The 19052-nt window shown below is 41.0% G+C and overlaps 1 pseudogene; it reads left to right on the top strand.

Annotated features, from left to right (window-relative positions):
- The first annotated feature begins 11816 nt into the window (after nucleotides 1–11816).
- LOC143680280 (elongation factor 1-alpha 1-like) lies at nucleotides 11817–18213 on the top strand (annotated as a pseudogene).
- Nucleotides 18214–19052: the final 839 nt, after the last annotated feature.

The following is a 19052-nucleotide window of genomic DNA, read 5'->3' as shown; positions in this document are numbered from 1 at the left end:
CATAAAGTGTCAGTCCATCCTCTGGCCCACAGCAACTACTCTTGGTTCTTGTTAGGGCAGAATGTCTCTCATTTGTAGGAAGCACAACCAGGATGTATACATGGTTCCTAGAGTTTTCCCTCAGTCCAGAGTCCTCTCTGCAGGCCCCTGCCCAGCTTGTTCCCCATCCTGGTGCCACATAGTCTCCCTCTTGTTTTGGTTTTGGGTTTGCCATCCTCTGGGTACAGCCAAGTTCAGTTGCATAATTTTCCTTGTCAACTCTTTTCTGTAAATGTTCTCTCTGCTCCCCACAGGTCCGCCACATAGGCTGTCTTTGTTCTCTTCACAAAGGGAGTTGTCAGTATTGAAGCCTCTTTTCAGGAAGGCAGAGAGAAGGCTTTTGTTTTTCTAAGTCACAATCAGAGCATTATTTGTGCTACTATCCTTTTTTAGGCATGTGGCATAAACATAACTGCATACAAGGTATCGCATATTCATGGACTTAGGAGAGTGTGAATGTGGGGGGGAGGGACAGTGCAAGCCATCACTGGAGAAAAATGAAACAAAAAACAGAAGGAAGAATCAGAGGAACAAAGAAGGTAGGATCAAAAGAGAGCAGGACCATGAAGACCTATTAGCAATGGTGCCACTGGCCCCAAGACTTCAATATCTTACCCCTGGGTTACTGTTTTTAATGTCAGATCCTTTCAAGGCTCCTTTTAGCTCGGGAATTCCAGTGGGTGTTTGGGCATCATTCTCCAGGATGACATCCAGAGTGATATTCATCAAGAGCTCCTTTAGGCCCCTGCTTTGGGCTGATGAAATTAGAGCTGTCAGTGTGGACACAAACAGCTCAGCAGTGGCAGTGACCAGGGAGAACAGCCTGGAGAAGTAAAGGAACAGCACACAGTCTCACTTGGGCTGCCTTACTGTATGCCAGGCTCTGTCACCCAAGGGCAGGGATTCAGCCTTCACTTTTCATTTGTCATTTGCTGTTTTGTGTCTGTCTTCCCTAAAGGTGGTCTAGAGAAAGAGGAACAAGTGAGATGGCCACTTCTCTGTAGGCCAGATGTCAAGTTCACATATTGCCACCAGAATCCCAGTTTGGCATTGCCAATACTTTCACATGCTGCAGAGCTACAGAGAAAACCCTCTGATGAGCTGATTCTGATGGATGTGAGCTTTGCTTAGGGACTGGCATTTACTCTGTGTGCGATCCTGGTCCCATGACCACACTAGCAAGCACTGCTAATGGGGAGGTCAATTAAATAATGCCAGCTACTGCTTTTTCCTCGTGGCACTCTGCACTGCCAGGGAAAGGTGCTTTGCAGATTATTAACAACAACAATTAATGGGGGAGTAATTGACTGTGAAAGGAGGACAGTTAGAATGGCAGGGATAATCCAGGCTTACATTCCTGGGGTCATCACCTCCCAAAGGAGTAGACTATTTACTGGACAAATAGTCAGTTTGCCGAGAAGGAGATACATCTTGGGTTCCATAGGGTAAAAGTTTAGGAAATGTTGGCCTGGTCATGGAGTGCACGTGGTCACAAATTGCAGTGCTTGACTTATTCTCCCTGTTGGATTAAGCTCTTGATTCTGAAGGGAATTCATTTATTTAATGTGCATGGGCCAGTCATCAGAGCTGGAAAGAAGAGTCATTGTGTGACTTTCTTCAAGCCACTTCTGTAATTCTGTAATTCCTCCAAAAGATAATTTGCTTATATTCATTGATAATATCTAGTGATTTATTTTTGGGGATTCAGCATTTATGATATTAATTTCTGCTAACAATGCAAAAACCTCATGGGAAGGTTAGCACACTGAACACTGTAAGTCAGTATATCATGAGCATAATGATAATAACAACCCACATTTATCAAGATGTTGTCATCATAACCATCACCACCCCCACTATCAAACACCTAACAAGCACTGAGACATATTTGTTCCAGCCACTATTTTCAGTGGCTTTACATACTATCATCATTTAATTTTTATTACAAAGCTATGAAATAGGTACTATTATTATCTTCCTTTTGTAAATGAGGGAACTAGGACAGAGTATTTAAGTAAGTTGGGCAAGGCAACTAGTTAGCCAGGTTAGGAGCCACAAATCTAAACTATCCAAAGTCTGTGCCATGAACACTGTGTTGCTAGAGTAGAGCAAATAGCCAGGTCTTCATTTCAATCCTGGGGCTGTTCACTGGACCTCTTTAAGGCTGAGTCCACTGTCTGTGACGTGAAAACACAAATAGGAACAAGAGGGCAGGTGGAGGTGAGGAAGCGAGGGGTAATAGCATTGTATTTGGTGCTTCGCCACTTTTGCCTAGACGTAAGTTCCCCTTTTGAAGAACACCCCAGCCAGTCCTGCCCTGGGAGTCACTGCAGCCATAGGCATGTGCATCCCCGTGGTTTGGATGATAACAGCATCCCTTAGTTTCTCCAAACAGCGTTGGCACTTCTGCTTTTTGCTGCTGTATAGTTTGAATCCTCCAATACCCAGTATCAATGGGAAATCCCTCCCCCTTCCCTAGAGGGACATAATAAAGACAAAAGCCCGATACACACATGTGCCCTTCCCATCCTCTCCCCCAGTCTCCTCATAGGCCTCACTGGAGCCTGGCGTAAGGTAGCCCCAGCCCCTCTGCAGCCCTCACTCTCCTTTCGCCCACCCAGGACCTTTGATCTCACAAAGCTGTCCTTTGATGCATTTTCAGCTACCTGTATTTGGCCTCATCATCCAAAGAACTTCCACATATCCTTCAAAACATGAGGCATCTAGGTGCAAAATTTCAGGTGGGACTTACTCTCAGTATCAGATCATGCGAGAGTTGGACCTAGTACCCTTGATCCTGGGAGGGAATGCCTCCTTAAAATTTGTACCCCATGCAGGTAGCTGACACATCAACCTCATCCTAGCCCAGGTCCTCTGCTCTAACTCAGTTGCAAAGATTGAGATCCTTTCTTTAAGTGGCTGGAACATAGTAGGTTTAAAAAACACTGTATTTTTTCTTTTTCTTGATACTAATATTATCATCTTCCTTTCAGAGAGCACGACTTATTGAAGCAGCATGGAGAGAGAACAAAGACTTAGAACACCAGCGTATCATGGGAGGGGTCAAACCCTCTCTATTTAGACATGTCCTTGAAGTCCAGGGAAGAGGAGTGACTTATCCACTGTCCATGGGTTAGTGTGGTCTTAGAGGTAGAGCTGGACCTTCTGACCCCACTGCCGCCCAGTACTGCTGTTCGGGTTTTATGCCTTTTTCTGCACTGTGCGTGAGATGTGCCACCACATCTAGAAATGGACATTGCCAGGCAGAAAGCTTGCTCTAGACGATATAGTCTTTCTCTTTCTAGAGCAAACTGCTCTCAGAAAGCCCAGGCAACACCCTCTCCATTCGGAAATTCCAAATTAATGTATCAGCCACCCCCTCATGAAAGAAAGCCCTCCATCTCGTGGCTGCTCTGTATTCCACACTCTTCCATGCTGGGCTGGGCTGAAACAAGTGGCCTGGGTGGGTGCGGTGGGGTGGGGAGTAGGCGGGCAGGGATTGGTGTTAGCAGGTAACAAAGCCGTTTCTCCTCTTGTTAAAGCTATTTGCAACACTTTTCACCTCAAGGATAAAGCACAGTGCTTGGCTCAAAACAGGCTCAATTTCTGAGCATTTTTCTGTCCTTTCTTGCCATCTTGTATTTCCAGCACTAGAGCCCTAGAGGGAGAGCTGGGCTAATTTCCACCATATGGATGTTGCCACTACAGCGTGGTAATTAGCTTTAAGGAACTGTTGCTTTATGCATCTTTCTCTGCTTTCCCCATCTCCCTAATGACACAGTCTCAAGGCTAGTGCCATTCTCTTTTCCCTTGGGTCACACAGTGGCTCCTTCTAGGAGTCTGGTTACTTGCTAATCACAGATGAAGCCTGAACTGATAGAGGCCCTAGCCTTGTGGATGCTCTGATTCTCTGAGACCTGGAGCTGGAAATTTAGGATAATGTGCCCCCCTGATGCATTTTGTTTTTGGGAAGCAGAGGGGAGGAGAGAGTCAGCGTCTGCCCTGAGCACTGGGTGCTCTGCAAGAAATGCTTGCCAAGTGCTACTGTCCCACTAAGAAGACTTCTCCTGGGTCACAGTCATTCAGATAATCCAGGTAGAAATAATTTGGAGGCAATCTGGAATAGTTAAGTAATCGTGCCATTTTTGTAACCCTGAATCATCTTAGGAAGTGGGGGAATTGCCTCTATGCACCACTCACTAGACTATGTTCAGATCTTGTGTGTATGTGCTTGTGATTTAGAATGAAAATGTACATTTATTTGGCTTTAATTATACGAAAATAATTCCACTAACATCATTTTAGTTAGATCTTGCAATAATCCTGTGAAATTATTTTTAGCTTCTCTATTTTCATTTAAAATAACTAGTTCGATGTCATATAACCAATAAAAAAAGCCGAGATGGGATTTTAAATCAGGTGTATTGATTTCATTTTCAGTGGTCATTCAGCAACACAGAGCTGCTTTTGAAAACTTCCCCAGTGTTTCTATTGGAGGCCTGCTACTGAAAGTGTGGTCCACAGACCAACCACATCAGCATCCCCCAGGAGCTTGCTAGAAATGCAGAATCTCGGTCCAAACTACAGACCTACAAAATTAGAACCTGCATTTTAACAAGACCCCCAGTTCCAGTGCACAATGGGTTGGAGAAACCATGCTTTAAAGCAATGCTAACCAATATAAATATAATACATACTACATGTGTCCTTTTAAATCCTCTTCAAGTCACATTAAAAAAGTATAAAGAGTTGGGTGGGCCATGGTGGCTCAGCAGGTAAGAGTGCTTGCCTGCCATGCCCGAGGACCTGGGTTTGATTCCCGGTGCCTGCCCATGTAAAAAAAAAAAAAAGAAAAGTGTAAAGAAACAAGTGAAATTAATTTTAACTGTAATAATATGTTTCAACCCCAAACATCCAAGAATTCTCATTTCAACGTGTATTGATATAAAATATTATTAATGGGATATTTTACAATCTTTTTTGACTACATCTCTGAAATCTGTTGGAGATTTTATACTTATAACATATTTCAATTTAAACTATCTACACCTCAAGGGTTCAGTTTCAAAGCTACATGTGTCTAGTGGCTGTCATACTGGACAGTGCAGCTATCAGACTGGACAATGCAACACTAGAGAAGGGTTCTCAAACACCAGCATGGCTCAGAATCTCCTGGAGGGCTCATTAAGCCACAGACTGCTGAGATTCCACCTCCAGAGTTTCTGATTAGTAGGTCTTGGTTGGCACCCAAGTATTCATATTTCTAACAAGTTCTCAGGTGATGTGGATGCAGGTGTTTGGGACGAAACTTTGATAAACACTGCTCTAGAGGCTAGATGGAGTGGAGTAGGTTGGTCTTTGGAGGCTGGACCTAGCTATCCACAGTAAGACAATTGGAGATGAAGATTCAGCTCTGCATTTGCCTTATTTGTAAAGACCAAGTGCATGTAGACTTACTGTTTTGTTTTTTAAAATATTTTTATTGAGAAATCTTCACACACACAGTCCATCCATTGTTTACCATCCCTGGCTCACAATATCATCACATAATTGTGTATTCATCACCACAATCATTTTTAGAGCATTTGCATCACTCCAGAAAAAGAAATAAAAAGAAAAAAGAAAAAAACTGATACATCCCATCTCCCTTACCCATTCCTCTCATTGACCACTAGTCCTTCTTTTTACCATTATCCCCCCATTATTTATTTATTTTATGTCCTTATTGTTTTGTTCATCTGTCCATACCCTGGATAAAAGAAGCACCAGATCTAAGGTTTTCACAATCACACAGTCAGGCTGTAAAAGTTATATAGTTGTATAATCATCCTCAGGAACCAAGGCTTCTGGAACACAGTTCAACAGTCTCAGGTACTTCCCTTCAGCCACTCCAATACACCATAAACTAAAAATGGATAGCTATATAATTCATAAGAATAACCTCCAGGATAATTTCTTGACTGTTTGAAATCTCTCAGTCGCTGAAACTTTATTTTGTTTCATTTCTCTCTTCCCCCTTTTGGTCAAGAAGCCTTTCTCAGTAGCATGATGCTGTATCCTGGCTCATCCTGGGAATCCTGTCCCATGTTACCAGGGAGATTTACACCCCTGGGAGTCATGTACCACATAGGAAGGAGGGCAGTGAGTTCAACTGCCAAGTTGTCTTAGAGAGAAAGGCCACATCTGAGCAACAGAAGAGGTTCTCCAGGTGTGATTCTTAGGCATAATTATAAGTAGGCTTAGCTTTTCCTTTGTGGGAATAAATTCATAGGGGTGAACCCCAAGATCAAGGACTCAGCCTATTGAATTGGCTATACTCACTGCTTGAAAAAATGTCAGGAATTCTCCAGACAGGGAATTTTATATTTCCTCCTTTCTCTCCAGTGCCCCAAGAGGACTTTGCGATACTTCTTTATTCTCTGCCCAAATGACTCTGGAATATATAGGAGCATCACACTAACCTGTACCCACCAATGAAATCTCACACCCTATTTAAGATTCCATATAATTATGATGTTCAAATAAACTGACCTTTTCAAGTTAATCTAGATAGTGAGCTACCCAGAATATAAATTTTGCCCCAAATAAACATCTCTCCCTTTGGTCTCACATAGAAGTTGGAGTTTTAAGATATGGACCATACTATCTTTTGCCCTGTATTCTGATTTACCTCAATCCTACGCAGATCAGCTTCATCCATATCGCTAATCAAAGTCTGATCCTTTTTGACTTTTTTTTAACAGTTTCTGTATTGGGTAATACTGACTTTCATATTTTCAGTGCTCTAACTCTGAATCTCAAGTGTCACATAAATACCAGAAATTTCAGGGAATGATGAGGTTATATACAAATAGCTCAGTATCTCAGAATTTAAAAAATAAGTTACAACTGAATATACATGACTGTTGTAAGAGCTTATGATCTAGACCCTTAATAATAGGCCCTGTGTTGGTTTGAAACTATTATGTACCCCAGAAAAGCCATGTCTTTTAATCCTCATTCAATATTGCTGGGTGGAATCTTTTTTATTGTTTCCATGGAAATTTGACCCACCGAATTGTGGGTGGTAACTTTTGATTAGATAGTTTCCATGGAAATGTGTCTCCATGCGTTCAAGGTGGCGTTGCTTACTGGAGTCCTTTAAGAGAGAACCATTTTGGAAAAAGCTTTACAACAACCAGAGCCAAAAGAACCCACATAAGCCAGAGACTGTTAGAGACGAAGAAAGAAAATGCTTCTGGGAAAGTGACTGAAGAAACCTGGAGAGAAAGTTAGCAAATGTCGCCATGTGTCTTTCCAGCTGAGAGAGAAACCCAGAACATTGTTGGCCTTCCTGAACCAAGGTATCTTTTACGGGATGCCTTTATTCGGATATTTTTATAGGCTTGCCTTAATTTGGACATTTTCATGGCTTTAGAACTGTAAACTTGCAACTTAATAAATTCCCCTTTTTAAAAACCATTCCATTTCTGGTATATCACATTCCTGCAGCTTGCAAATTAACACAGGCCCCAATCGATAACCCATGTGCTCTACTTCAATTTTCCGTGTTTGTGTACTATTCTCAGTTCATGTGAGTGAGGCATGATAATATTTCTCTTTTAGTTTCTGACATTTCATTCAACATACTGCCCTTGAGGTTCATTCACCTAGTTGCATGCCTCACAAGTTCATTCCTTCTTGCTGCCACTCAGTAGACCCTTGTATTTATACATCACAGTTCCCCCTTCCATCCCTCAGTCCTTGTACTCTTAGGCATCTTCATCCATTGTAAATTGAGAACACTGCTGCCATCAACACCAATGTGGAAATGCCTATCTGAGTCCCTACTCTCAGTTCCTCCAAGTTTATACCTAGCAATGGAGTTGCAGGGTCAAATGGCAACCCCATCCCTAGCTTCCTGTGGAACCATCACACTGTCCCCCAGAAGTGTTGCACTTCTGAGTTTCCCTACCAACAGTGAATGGGTACATCTCTTTCTCTACATTTTCTCTAGCCCTTGTTTCTCTCTGTTCATTTTTAAACAGTTTTATTTGCACATCATACAATCCAACTGTTCTAGTTTGCTAGCTGCCGGAATGCAATATACCAGAAATGGAATGGCCTTTAAAAGGGGAATTTAATGAGTTGCTAGTTTACAGTTCTAAGGCCGAGAAAATGTCCCAATCAAAACAAGTCTATAGAAATGTCCAATCAAAGGCATCCAGGGAAAGATACCTTTGTTCAAGAAGGCCGACGAAGTTCAGGGTCTCTCTCTCAAGTGAGACGGCACATGGTGAATGCAGTCAGGGCTTCTGTCTTGGCTGGAAGGGTGCATGGCAAGCAAGGCATCATCTGCTACTTTCTTTCCTGGCTTCCTGTTTCATGAAGTTCCCCAGGAGGCATTTTCCTTCTTCATCTTCAAAGGTTGCTGGCTGTTGGAACTCTCTGCTTCTTGTGGCTATGTCGTTCTGCTCTCTCTGAATCTCCCATTCTCCAAAATGTTTCCTCTTTTATAGGACTCCAATAAACCAATAAAGATCCACCCAAATGGGTGGAGACATGTTGTCACCTAATCCAGTTTAACATCCACTGTTGACTAAATCACATCATCCAGGGAGATAATCTCATTACAGTTTCAAACATACAGTATTGAATAGAGATTATTCTACCTTTATGAAATGGGATTTATATTAAAACATGGCTTTTCTTAGGGGGCATGCTTCCTTTCAAACCAGCACACTGAACTAAGTAAATAGCCATGGCTTCACCACCGTAATTTAAATGAAGACATTTCTATTTCTTCTGCAAAGAATCCATACTTCTTTCCCATATCCCTTGCTTGTTAACATTTAGTTTTGGCATAACGTCTTTGTTACATTCCGTGGAAGCATGTTACAATGTTACTGTTAACTATACACACTACCTTGCATTGATTGTATTTTTTCCTGTGTACCATCCCATTTTCAACACCTTGCAATGTCAAAAGTCATTTGTTCTCCCTTAGGCAAAAACATTTTTGTATTTGTGTATTTAATCACCGTCATTTTCCACTCTAAGCATTCCAAAGTTTTACAGTCTCAGTCTTTATCCTCTATCTTTCCTTCTAGTGTCATGCATGCCCCAAGCCCTTCTCCCTCAACCATACTCACATTCAGCTTCATTCAGTGTACTTATATAATTGTGCTACCATCAGATGGTACTGTGCTATCCATTTCCGAATTTTTGCAGTCAGTACTATTGCACATTCTGTATCCCTTCAGCACCAAATGCCCAATCTCTACCTTCTTTCTATCCTGATAACCTATGTTCTTAACTCTATCTCTCAAAGTTCACTCATTAATGTTATTTCATACTAGTGAGACTATATAATATTTGTTCTCTTGTTTCTGGCTAATTCACTCAGCATAATGTCCTCAAGGTTCATCTGCTTTGCTATATGCTCCATGACTTTCTTCTGTCTTACAGCTGCATACTATTCCCTTGTACGTATATACCACAGTTTGTTTGGCTGCTCATCTGCTGATAGAGGTTTGGGCTGTTTCCATCTCTTGGCAATTGTAAATAATGCTGCTGTAAACATTAGCATGAAAATGTCCACCTTGCCCTCAGGTCCTCTGAATATATGCCTAGTAATGGTATTGCTGGATCACATGGCAATTCTATACTTAGCTTTCTGAGGAACCTCCATGCTGTCTTCTAGAGCAGTTGTACCATTTTACATTCCCACCAATGGTGGATAAGTGTGCTGCTTTCTCCACATCCTCTCTAGCACTTGTCATTTTCTGGTTTGTTTGTTTATTTATTTATTTATTTGATAATGGGCATTCTAGTAGATGTGAGGATGATATCTCATTGTGGTTTTGATTTGCATTTCCCTAATAGCTAGTGAAGTTGAGCATCTTTTATGTGCCCTTTAGTCATTAGTATTTCCTCTTCTGAGATGTGTCTGTTCATGTTTTTCACCCATTTTTAATTGGCTTTTTGTTGAGTTGTAGAATCTTTTTATATATTTTGGATATTAAGCCCTTATCTGATATGTGGTTTCCAAATATGGTCTCCCATTTTGTAGGCTGCCTTTTTACTTTCTTGACAAAGTTCTTTGATACACAAAAGTGGTCTTTTTTTTTTTTTTTTTTTTTTTTTTTGGCATGGACCAGCACTGGGAATCAAACCTGGGTCTCCAGTATGGCAAGTAAGAATTCTGGCACTGAACCACCATTGCACTGCCCAAAAATGTTTACTTTTGAGGAGATCCCATTTAATATTTGTTTTCTCACTGTTCATGCTTTGGGTGTACGGTCTGGGAAACTACCTCCTATTCCAAGATTTATAAGATATTACCCTACATTTTATTCTAAAAGTTTTATGGTCTTAACTGTAACATTTAGATCTTTGATCCATTTTAAGTAATTTTTGAGTAATGTGTGAGTTACATACCCTTTTTCATTCTTTTGCATATGAATATTCAGTTCTCCGAACAGCATTTGTTGAAGATGCTTCTCTGACCCATGTGAAGAGGCTTAACCTCTTTATCAAAGATCAATTGTCCATAGATGAAAGGGTCTATTTCTGAATACTCAATTTTATTCCATTGGTCAATATATCTATTTTTATGCCAGTACCATGTTGTTTTTGATCACTGTAGCTTTGTAACATGTTTTAAAGTCAGGGAGTATGAGACCTCCCACTTCATTTTTCTTTCTTGAGATATTTTTATCTCTTCAGGGAACTCTGCATTTCCAAATAAATTTGGCTATTGGTTTTTCTATTTCCGCAAAGTAAGTTTTTTGGATTTTAATTGATATGGCATTGACTTTATAAATCAATTTGTGTAAAATTGACATCTTAATTATAGTTAGTCTTCTAATCCATGAACACAGTAGGCCCTTCCATTTATTTAGGCCTTCCATGGTTTCTTTTAGCATGTGCCTTTCTATATCCTTCCAACCTCCTTCCTATACCATGAAAGAAGTCCTGCTTCAGGTTTGCTCCATCCCCATTCATTCTGCACACTGCAGAAAGACACTTGTTAAAGGTAAATCCAGACATGTCTCTCCTCTGAATTAAACTCTCCAAAATTCTCCTTAACTTCAGAATAACACCCCACCTGCTTCCCTGGCCTTCAAGGCACTTCATGACGCCACTAGTTAAAGGTAAATGCAGACATGTCTCTCCTCTGACTTAAATTCTCCAAAAACGTTTCCTTAACTTCAGAGACCCCACCTGCTTCCCTGGCCTTCAAGATATTTCATGACACCACTGTCTACTGTCTAGTCACATTTGGAACCACTCACCCCTCAGCACTCTCAGCACTAGCGGCACCCCCCCCCCCCCGCCCCTGCCCCACCTATAGAACTTTTATTCCTTTTTGAACAAAGAATAGAGTCACTCTTTACTGAGTGTGGGACTTCACAACCACTGGTCCATCTTGCTGGACTTTTCATCCTTCTCTGCTTTGTTGTCTTCCCCCACCCCCACCCCCTTTGTTTCTCTGAGAGCACTCAGATTGTTTTCTTCATATAATTTAGCACATTTTGTTACTATGTGTTTATTTGAACCTTTACAGCTCAAGATTGGTCTCTCTCAATAATCTGTTAAGCAGTAAGCAAAAAGGGACTATGCCTTTTTGTTCATTTGCGCTGTATTCACTCTAACTCAGCACAGTGTCCAGCCCTGTGGTAGACTTTAATATAGATATTGCTGAATGAATACTTCTGTCATGTTAATATATTACAAGGACATAAAACAGAAAAGATGATTTTGAATATGTTTGAATAACTCAAGGCTAGTAGATGATGGCAGCTGAGGGAGGGAGCTACTGTTTTGCCTTAGAGACCAACAAATTAATGAGTTCAGAAACGATCCAAGAAAACAGAAACATGGGCCAGGTCAGGCTGTCTGTATTATGAGAGTCAAAGTCAAGAAGTAAATGCTTCAGTTAGCCACAGGAAAATGTCCATCAGGAGAAGAAGGACGGTGGCACAAGGGGCAATTTTCATTTTCTTTATTTGGGCAACAGGTGGGTCATGGTAAACCTCCTTTGTCATTTTAAATTAAATTTAAACCAGTATGGTTGTTTACTGTACAGTTTTATTTTTAGACTTTAGATGCAATCTCTGGGATGTATCCTGTTTCCTTTTATAGCCACACCATAGCTGTTGATTCTCAGCATCTTTGCTCCTTTCCTTTTTAGTTGCAGACAATATACAATCTCAGGAAGGCGTGATTACCCCCCACCCAGAGGGATGTTGCTTAAAAAATCCCAGAGGCAGCTCTGTGACATCTCCCCTCTTACTGCTGCTCACCCAGGCCAGGTTGCAGCCAATCGGTTGGGGGCTGCTCTGCCTGGTGCCTGATTCTAATAAATCAGCTGGAATCCCGCAGAGGGACCCCACCGATTCAGGTATTTAGAAGAGAGCAGACCAAAACCAGAGCAAACCATTCTTCATTCTGCCTCGTGTTTTTTTTTTTTTTTTTTTTTTTTCCTGGAGGTGCCCAACTAAAACGGAATCCTGGAGGCTGTGCTATTGTGACGCTCTGAGCAGGTGGGGTGTGTGTCTTGGGGAAGGGACAAGCGCTCATAATTATATTATGCCTTTTCTCCCTCCCTTCTTCCTTTTATTATCATTAATAATGAAATATTGAGAGGCGGTTGCTAATGAGCCTAAACTCCCTCCTGTTAGTTTATTTTTCCCCTTCAGACTGTCACTTCAGAGTAAATTACTTTTCTCTGCATCTTGTTCTAGCAATATTACACCAGCGTGACCCGACCCCTCCCCCCGTTCTAATTTCAGGGTTATTCGGTTTCTCTCACTGCAGTTTACTAAGCAAGGGAGTCCCATCGATCATACTTAAACCTCGGCCACGTCTCCGTGTCCCCACTTGCAATAGAGACATCATTCTTCGTGCACCCGGTCCAGTCGGGCTTTAAATACTTGCACAATATTTACATAGAGAAAAATACATAAGTAAATATGTAATATATATCCATACCTCCATGTTATTTCGCGAGTTCTGTGGGGAAAGATGTAGAGACTGGTGAGACAGAGCGAGGCCTGATTTGGACGGAGGGGGGCAGGAGAAGCGGACACGCTGCAATCGCTGCTCTCCACGCCGCAGCCGTGTCCGCTCCGCGCTGGCTCCTGCTCATTTCACGGTATGCTAAGCACTTCCTCGTCAGTTGAGAGATGTCAGGATGTGAAAACAACCAACATTAAATAGACATTTTGTGCCAGCACGACAGCAAGTGTCTCCAATATGCTTTTGTCTCCCTTTCCAAGATGCTAAACCGATATTCTATCAAATCGCCACCACTTCTTCAGGCTGTATCTTTTGTTATTGGTGAATACAAAGAAGTGAAAACTCAGCCTCTGCTCTCTCTCCTTTTAATTTCCTCCCCGGATCCTTTCTCCTCTATTTTCCATACTGTTTAAATAAGGAGGCACTCAGCCTCAGTTTATATCCCAGCCCTGCCGCTTACTGAGTGACCTGAACAACTAAACTTCTCTTCATCCTTGCATGTAAAGTGGTGACAATATTAGTTCTTAATGTTTGAGGGCTAAGTTAGTTAATACATGTGATGTGCTTAGTCTAATGCTTCACACATAAACACTCAAGAGATTTTATTTTCCTTCTTCTTCCTCCTTTTCCACTTCCTCTTCTGTCTCTATTTCTATCTCTCCTGCCTTTCTTTTTGTACCACTAGGACTCCTAACCTCAGAGGATTAGCTTTTTCCAATCTCCCACCTGGCTAGTCAATGCACAGGTGAACACATTTCCACTGTGGTAATTGATGATTACTGTGTGACATGCAGAGCTATTGGAGACCGAGCCAAAAGGAAAAGTCCATGGTCTTACTCCTGCCTTCATTTATAATCATGATGATTTGTTTATCTTGGATTCTTTGCATTATTTTAAAAAAATATTGCATTAATAATTACTTATCTTGACTATTGAGTTTCTTGGCATGCTTTAATTTTGTGACCAAGACAAGTTCCTCGTGTGCCTCACTTGACTGATATTAGTTCCAGCCCTGGCTGTTGTGGAAATCAATTTTCTCATAGTCCCTCTTTCTTTTCCTTTTAGGCCATGTGTGGACTCGTGTACCAGTATGTATCTTCTTTATAAAGGGCCACCCACCTATTGGCCATGTGAGGGGAAGAGAGAGTCAATTTGCCCAGAAGGGAAAATCTCTTTGGACTGAGCATGAAACAACAAGCAGGCAGGGAAACACATTTGAGATCTACATGACCTACAGGTTAGGCCTTCAAATCTCCCCAGCTGATCCATGAAATCTTGTCTTGCCTCCCTTGATAGGACATGAATAGGGGACAGCCTGGAGGTGGGTTTATTTATGAACCTGACACTCTGGGGTGCACGAAGGAGCTAATGGAAGGGTCAGACAGCAGAATTCAAATGGCACAGCTTTTCCTTTCTTGTTTCCACCCAAGTCAGGGAGACACTGCCCTTGGGATTAACCCCTTTTATGGGGGTCTTCTGCTGTATCCCATGATAAAGTAGGGACTGCCCAAAATTTATTCCTTATAGTTCTTGTTATTTAAGAATAAAAGGACAGCTGTTGGTCAAAGGAGAGGGTGACTATGTGGGGTTTCCAGGCTCCCTTATTTATAGTTCTGAACCCACTTCCTCTGAGAGTTCTTGACACTGTGCACAAATTATGCAAAACATTTCCAAGCTTTGCAATTCTGGGGAGTCACAGTAGGTTTCAACATGTCATAGAAAAGTCTACCCTTTCTAAAAATTTGAGAATATTCTATCTCTTAGAAACTGACAGAAAACCTCCAGCTAACCCTATACATATGCTTTCACTGCCACAAAGATGCAGTGCACATCTGAAGAGCTTAAGATCACACAAGTCATTAAGCAAACTTGTACACGTTAATGTGCTGCAGGGTTTGTTGTTGTTGTTTTCTGAATTAATTCTGGCTTGAAGCAGAGTCAGTAAGGCCTTTGTTCATTCTATTCTTCAGATATTTGCAATGTGTCTGAAGAGTATATCAACCTCTCAAAATGTTGAAATACTGGTTTCTCTTGAACAGTGGTCCTCAAACTTCATCATGCATCAGAACTGCCTGGAGGGCATATTAACATTGCTGGGTCCCACCTCCAGAGATTTCATTCCAGTAGGCCTGAGCTGGGGCCCAAGAAACTGCATGTCTAACAAGTCCCCAGGTAATGTTGATGGTGGTAACTGCATTTTGAGGACCTGATCTAGACCCTTGATTTCATTAAGTCACAGCTTCAAGTCAGTGTTTTCATTGTAGTTTAACTATCTTATGAATTCAGTGAAGAACACAATGTCTTTCCCCATTTATCCATACATATATTATTGCATGGGAATGTGCTGATTTGAAAGTATTATGCACCCTAGAAAATCCATGTTGTTAATCCTGATCCATCTCATGAAAGTAGCCATTTCTTCTAACCCCTATTCAGCACTGTAGTTTGGAGACTTCATTAGATTATCTCCAGGAAGATGTGACTCACCCAATTGTGGGTATTAACCGTTGATTAGATGGAGATGTTGACTCCACTCATTCCAGGTAGGTCTTGATTTCTTTACTGGAATCCTTTAAAAGAGAATACATTTTTGGAGAGAGTCCATAGAGCCATGAGAACCATGAAAGCTCACAACCAGAGACCTTTGGAGATAAAGAAGGAAAATGCCCCCGGGGGGCTTCATGAAATGAAAAGCCTGAAGAGAAAGCTACATTCATCGCCATGTTCATCATGTGCTTTTCCAGTGGCCATCATTGGCCTTTCTTTTGTGAGGGTAACCTCTTGTTGGTGCCTTAATTTGGACATTTTTATAGACTTGCTTTACTTGGACATTTTCACAGACTTAGAACTGTAAATTTGCAACTTAGTAAATTCCCTCTTTTCAAAGCTGTTCCATTTCTGGTATATTGCATTCCAGCAGCTTGCAAACTAGAACAGGGGACATAAGACTAAAGATCTTTCCGGAGATTTTGCCAACAGAATTTGGACAAATTGAATGATGCATAACCATGTATGTAGCTATAGATCCTTCAAATAGCCTGGAAACCATCACCGACATGAAAATATATCATTACATATGGCAAAACAATGTCATTGTGTATTGAATAATGTTAAAAGGGAGACATTCACATTGACATTAGTTTCCCTCACACATTCCTGGAAGGAAACATGAATTGCTGTGAAGTCTAGTCTGGCTGTGGCGACTATGTCCACATAACTTATTTTTGCACTTTTCCCTGTCCCTTTCAGGGGTGTCTATTTTCTATATAAAAAAATATAATTCATTTAAAGCACTTCCTTCATAGGGCATTTCTATCCTTTAGACACCCTTAGGACAAGGAGCTGGTGTACTGAAATCATTTCAGAATATTAACAAACTGTTAAATATATATAACTCCTATACTTTTCAGAATAATTTTGCATAGATTTTCTTCTTTGGACATAATTATAATCTTGCAAAAATATATAGGGCAGGTACCATTTGTCCCCAACTTAGAGGTAGGGAAAGAGAAATGCGAAGGAGGAGAATGATTAACCCAGGTCACCAAATGAACTCCAAGGTGGAACTAGGTCTAAAACAGAGACATCTATGTTTAATAGAGGTATTGGGCCCAAGACACATGTGAATAAAATCCCTGCCCCTCCTTTTTCACTTTCTCCCCATAACCTAGCCAATGGAGGTGTTTTGCAAAGTTTGTGAAGTTATCCTACATATGCCTGAAATAAAATTTACGCCAAATAAATCTTTTTGATGATATAAATTATCAATATGCTCATCCATTAGCTCCAGGGAATTCTAACATACAGATTTTGACATCAAATTATTGTCCAAAATGATGATGTCAAAATATCACAGGCATGGTTTAAGTAGGTAAATGATCAAAACACTTATTTCACCCCCGTGCCCGACAACGGGTTTGCCGCCAGAAAGCAGGTGTTGTGAAAACCATCATTAAATATTAAGCCAGAATGGTAAGAAAAAAAAATACATCCTTACCATCACTGGACACATAGATTCAGTGCAAGTCCACCTGACTACATATGTGGTGGAATTGACAAATGACCCATCAAATCATTTGAGAAGGTGGCTGCTGAGATGTAAGTCTAGTCTTGGAGAAACTGAAAGCTGAACCTGAGTGTTTTGATATTTCCCTATGGAAATTTGAAACCAGAAATTATTATGTGACTATCTTTGAAATCCCAGGACACAGAGACTTTATCAGAAACATGGTTACAGGCGTGTCTCAGGCTGACCGTGCTGTCCTGATTATTGCTGCGAATGTTGGTGAATTTGAAGCTGATATCTCCAAGAATGGGCAGATATGCAAGCATGGCCTTCTTGCTTATACACTGGGTGTGAAAAATCTAATTGTTGGTATTAGCCAAATGAAATCCATTGCGACACCCTACAGCCAGAAGAGATATGAGGAAATCACTACGGAAGACAGCACCTACTTTAAGAAAATTAGCAACAGCCCAGCACATTAGCATCCATGCCAATTTCTGGTTAGCATGATGACAGCCACTGGATCACATGCCTTGGTTTAGGAATGGAAAACCACCCTGGCAGGAGGGCAGTATCAGTGGAACCATGCTGCTTGAAGATCTAGATTGCATCCTGCCATGTACTCATCCAAACTGCAAGCCCTGGCATCTGCCCCTCCAGTATGTCTCCAAAATTGGTGGTATTGGGACTGCCCCCATGGACCGAGCTTAATGTTCTCAAGCCAGGCATGGTGATTGCCTTTGCTCCAGTCAGTGTTATAACGGAAGTAAGTCTGTTGAAATGCACCATGAAGCTTAGAGTGAAGCTCTTCCTTGGGACAATGTGAGCTTCAATATCAAGAATGTGCTTGTATAAGATGTTCCTTGTGGCAATATAACTGGTGACAGCAAAAATGACCCATGAAGGGAAGCAGCTGACTTCACTGCTCAGGGGATCATCCTGAATATTCCAGGCCAAATCAGTGCTGGCTGTGCACCTGTGCTGGATCATCACAGGACTCATGTTGTTTGCAAGTCTGCTGAGCTGAAGGAGAAGATTGATTGTCATTCTGATAAGAGGCTGAAGATGGCCCCAAGTTCTTGAAGTCTGGTGCATGGTTCTTGGCGAGTCCATGTGTGCTAATGACTTCTCTGACTATCTTCTCTGAGTTATTTTGCTGTTCATGATATGAGACAGATACTGTGGGTGTCATCGAGGCTGTGGACAAGAAGACTACTGGGAGACTGGCAAGGTCACTAAATCTGCTCAGAAAGCTCAGAAAGCTAAATGAATATTAACCATAACACCTGCTAACCCAGTCTTAATCAGAGGTGGAAGAATAGTCTTAGAATGGTTTGTCTCAATTGGCCGTCTAAATTTAAATAGTAAAGGACTGGTTAATGATATCAATGCATCATAAAACCTTCAAAAGGAAAGGAATGTTTTGTGGACCGTTTGTTTCTTTTGTCTGTGTGGTTTTAAGGTACTAGTTTTAAAAATCAGTATTTTTTTAATGGAAGTAAGATCACCAAAAATCTGTCTCAGAAGTTTGAGGTCCATTAAAACAAATTTTTATTAAAAAACAAAACAAAACAAAACACATCCTGTCAACCGCTCTGCATTATAAAGGGGGGTAAATACAGTCCTAAATATTCATGTATGTTTCTGTCTTTGCTTTACAGTGAACAAATATCCAGATAATTCCAACTGAGATTTAACATAGAATATTATGACAGTTGCAATGGCCTAGCACCTCAATAACATTTTCTGGTTTCTAGAAATGCCTTAAAACCATGATGAACAAAATCCATTTCACCATTTTGAATTTAAAATTCTACCTACTGTCCTTCCACACAGTGCTCTGTATTATCAACTGTCTAGATATAGCTCTAAATATGATTTCATCATTCAAAAGGGTGTATACCTATGAGAGGGTATGCGTGTGCATATATATATAAATATACACACATGATATATATAAAATCTATCAGATAAGGCATATGCAAAATGACAAGAAATAAAGAAA

The sequence above is a fragment of the Tamandua tetradactyla genome, chromosome 4, assembly GCF_023851605.1.
Source record: "Tamandua tetradactyla isolate mTamTet1 chromosome 4, mTamTet1.pri, whole genome shotgun sequence".
NCBI classification, from domain to species: Eukaryota; Metazoa; Chordata; class Mammalia; order Pilosa; family Myrmecophagidae; genus Tamandua; species Tamandua tetradactyla.
The sequence above is the reverse complement of the archived record's forward strand: the minus strand, read 5'-3'. Positions and strand labels throughout refer to the sequence as shown.